The sequence below is a fragment of the Poecilia formosa genome, unplaced genomic scaffold (assembly GCF_000485575.1).
Source record: "Poecilia formosa unplaced genomic scaffold, Poecilia_formosa-5.1.2 Scaffold317, whole genome shotgun sequence".
Lineage (NCBI taxonomy): Eukaryota > Metazoa > Chordata > Actinopteri > Cyprinodontiformes > Poeciliidae > Poecilia > Poecilia formosa.
In genome coordinates this window covers 644,215-648,488 of record NW_006800256.1, presented here as the reverse complement: position 1 = coordinate 648,488, position 4,274 = coordinate 644,215, and the positions used below count along the sequence as shown (strand labels likewise).

The 4,274-nt window shown below is 38.6% G+C and overlaps 1 protein-coding gene across 1 annotated transcript in view; it reads left to right on the top strand.

The window, feature by feature from the left end:
* Window positions 1-4,274, top strand: part of robo2 (roundabout, axon guidance receptor, homolog 2 (Drosophila)) — a 545,602-nt gene that overhangs the window by 16,178 nt on the left and 525,150 nt on the right. The gene's annotated exons all lie outside the window — the stretch shown is intronic.

Below are 4,274 nucleotides of genomic sequence, written 5' to 3'. Positions count from 1 at the left end.
TCTAAACATTCTAACGGACAATGTTTTTACCTTATTTACAAGTATGTTATGTGTGTTTATTGTCGTTAGTGTCAGAGACTAATGGGGGAGATTGCGGTTTGGGCTCTTTACTTTTGAAGCATGCCGAAGGACAACAAGCTTCATAGCTTAACAGTAGTGCAGCTCTAGTGTCAGAGTTCTGGTTCAGCTGACAGTTCAGGTTCAAAGTTGTTGCTTTTAGAAAAACATGACCGTGTTCCTCAAGGTCTCTGTGTTATTTCGTTTTATTACCTTTGCATGTTTCTTGTGAATAGCTTGAATAGGACGGTGTTTACAGCAGTGTGTACAGGTGGATCAGTTGCTCGGCTGTCTGGCTCTGGTCTGCTCTCTTGTTCCCATAAACTCGCTCTTTCAGGCTTAATACAGAAGTGATTCCATGGAAATAACTCAGGAGGCTCCTTTATTTACCATCCGTCTCCCTCCGGTAGTTTTAGGCTGAAGAAGCTGATCCGGAGTGAAGTGAAGGCTGCAAACTTTGCTGTGTGGCGTTAGCTTTAACTGGTAGCGACGAAAATTTACAAGCCACCATCATCTTAATTCAGGATCGCTTGGAAATTAATGAAAACTTAAAAGCCCATTACATTAGGAAGACAACAAGTTCATAGTATTGCTTTTTTTGCGTCTGAAATACGACTTAATCTTTTCTAACTGTCATGGTAACTTAAAAGTGGAAACAAGTAAGCGCATTGGCTCATGCAGATGTGACGTCAACGCCATAGTGCAAAAAGCCCATTGTCAGTTATTGTCTGCAGTTTTGTGTCAGTCACTTAGCAAACTTGCCCTTTAAAGCCCTTTCAAAATAAAATAATCGGCCGTAAAACAACAAANCACTTTTTGTTTGCTGCATTTCATTCGGGGGTGTTTTCTTTTTTGTTTGCGTCTCTCTTTTTGTTTGCTGCATTTCATTCGGGGGTGTCTTCTTTTTTGTTTGCGTCTCTCTTTTTGTTTGCTGCATTTCATTCGGGGGTGTCTTCTTTTTTGTTTGCTGCATTTAATTCGGGGGCGTTTTCTTTTTTGTTTGCTGCATTTAATTCAGGGGTGTTTTCTTTTTTGTTTGCTGCATTTGATTCGGGGGTGTTTTCTTTTTTGTTTGCTGCATTTAATTCGGGGGTGTTTTCTTTTTAGTTTGCTGAATTTAATTCGGGGGTGTGTCTTTTCTTTTGTTTGCATGTTTTCTCTTTTGCTGCGCATTTGCACCTGTCGGCCACCGTACGTATCAGCGCATTTAATCGATCATAACACGCTTTTTTGTTACTGGAAACCATATTCAAACATCTATTAAAGCTATATTTATAAACAATTGTATTTTTAAAGTATGTTTTTATACATAGTTCAGCATATTTAAATATGCTTAGTGGCTATAACAATAGAATAGGAATGGAATATTCTGATATTGATGTATGAGCATATTGCAAAGCACACAACCATTCATAATTTATTCAATAAATTATTTAATAATACATATTTATATAACTATACAAACACAAATAAATAATGATTAATAATGACAAATAAATAATGATTAATACTGAATAATATATATTGGATACATGTTTATATGTATGTATGTATATGCATACATATATAGAGATATATGTATATGTTCTTCAGCCGATGAGTTCTAGCTTCAGAGTGATGCAGCAGCTGAGATTGAGTCCAAAATCCGATGCGAGATTCATCCGTATCCGTCTCTCTTTAAAGATATCTCCCTCTTCTTCCTCACATCGTGTCTTTAGGAAACCTTCAAAACAAAAACGGAAGATTTGGGATGCATCTTACTTTTGACAGAGTGAAAGAATTACATATAAATAATAGTCTTTACCGACTGTGTAAACTTTGCTGGTGAATGTTATGACACATAATATAAGTTTTATAAAATATGTTACATTGTTTCATATGTAGGCTCTTGTGTCACATGTCAGATAATCTAAGTCAATGTTAGAGAATAATTTTTTTTTTAGATTTACGGAATCTCGGTTAACCTTCATAGCGGGGCTGAACCCCGGTATTACACCAAGCACTAGCTAATATTAGCTGGTATCTCCCTGGTGGACATAAATATTGTAAAGTAACATTCTAATCACAAAATAAACACAATAATATGTCCATCTTACTTGTGAAATGTTGTCTGTGGAGCCCTCACATCAATANCAATATTCTCTGACATTGTTCTTGTAAAAATGTGCTATTTAAGTATCTAAACATTCTAACGGACAATGTTTTTACCTTATTTTCAGGTATATTATGTGTGTTTATTGTCGTTAGTGTCAGAGACTAACGGGGAGATTACGGTTTGGGCTCTTTACTTCTGAAGCATGCCGAAGCACAAGAAGCTTCATAGCTTAACAGTAGTGCAGCTCTAGTGTCAGAGTTCTGGTTCAGCTGACAGTTCAGGTTCAAAGTTGTTGCTTTTAGAAAAACATGACCATGTTCCTCAAGGTCTCTGTGTTATTTCGTTTTATTACCTTTGCATGTTTCTTGTGAATAGCTTGAATAGGACGGTGTTTACAGCAGTGTGTACAGGTGGATCAGTTGCTCGGCTGTCTGGCTCTGGTCTGCTCTCTTGTTCCCATAAACTCGCTCTTTCAGGCTTAATACAGAAGTGATTCCATGAAAATAACTCAGGAGGCTCCTTTATTTACCATCCGTCTCCCTCCGGTAGTTTTAGGCTGAAGAGCTGATCTGGAGTGAAGTGAAGGCTGCAAACTTTGCTGTGTGGTGTTAGTTTTAACTGGTAGCGACGAAAATTTACAAGCCACCATCATCTTAATTCAGGATCGCTTGGAAATTAATGAGAACTTAAAAGCCCATTACATTAGGAAGACAACAAGTTCATAGTATTGCTTTTTTTGCGTCTGAAATACGACTTAGTCTTTTCTAACTGTCATGGTAACTTAAAGTGGAAACAAGTAAGCGCATTGGCTCATGCAGATGTGACGTCAACGCCATAGTGCAAAGAGCCCATTGTCAGTTATTGTCTGCAGTTTTGTGTCAGTCACTTAGCAAACTTGCCCTTTAAAGCCCTTTCAAAATAAAATAATCGGCCGTAAAACAACAAATACCTCTTAGATGAGGAAACAAAAAAATACTAATAGTCATTTACACAGTTTATAATTAAACGAAGATAATTAGCATTTTGAGGCAAACTTACCATCAGCTAGCAACCCGTTAACAACCTTTGTCCCTACGGTTTCTTTCATGACCCACATTTCATTTCCGTCCGGTTCTTGTCCAGTTGTAATTGTCGTCTAACTCGGACTAGGACGTCACAAACTTGAATTTACCAAAACTACTAACTAATAACTAGGCTCTCTATTTTTCAGTCAATATTCTGTGAGTAAAAATGGCAAATTTGAACAGCGTCTGTTATCTTCTCTGGCTCATGGCTTCTTCTTTTCTTTTTATGGCGCTTTTCAAAAGAACTGAAAGTGTGCAATCAAGCCACCATCTGGTCTGCAGTGTGAACTGGAGCTAATGTTGTTCACGAACAGATCATCACACAGTGGTCCCCCAGTGGTCCCCAACCTTTTTATTACCGCGGACCGGTCAAGACTTGGAAATTTTGTTGCGTGGGGGAGGGGGGAAGGTGTTGGGGGATGAACAGTCAGATAAGGCTTCTGCATGTTGGTGTTCCCGCTAAAGCCTGAATATGCCCAATTTGGGTTGTCTTGGCCCTTTTATCGCAGCCTGTTGGGTTTTCCCAGACTGGGAACGAGAATGTAACCTGTTGAATGTGACAGATAGCCAATCAGAAAGCGCGGTGAACAGAGGGGAATCCCAAACAGCTGACATATCGCGCAACTGAGAGTCCGGTGGATATCGGAGATATGTGGAAATGTTTATCATTATATGTAAAGGTCATTATTATATGTCTATTCAGTTAAAAATGTTAACTATGAAAAAACATATTCACCTCCAAATCACAGTGCAGCAAATAGAGCGGCTGTTCCCGTCGTCTTTTATCCACCGCCTTTTCTTTTTATTATGTCTTTTATCTCTTAAAATTAGTCCACAAACTATCACTATTGCTTTCTACATCGTCACCCGTGTTTGGTTATTCTAAATTCCCGCTATATTGGGGGTTTTACTGGATTATCCTCTGGAATCGGGATGTTCGTGAGTGGAATCAGTTCGTGTGGTGTGTTGCTCCTGCCGTGTGGCAGGAGACACGAATCGATTGAACCTGTTTACTTTTATCAGCTCACAGAGGTTTGGAGGTACTTAAATCTTGCCGT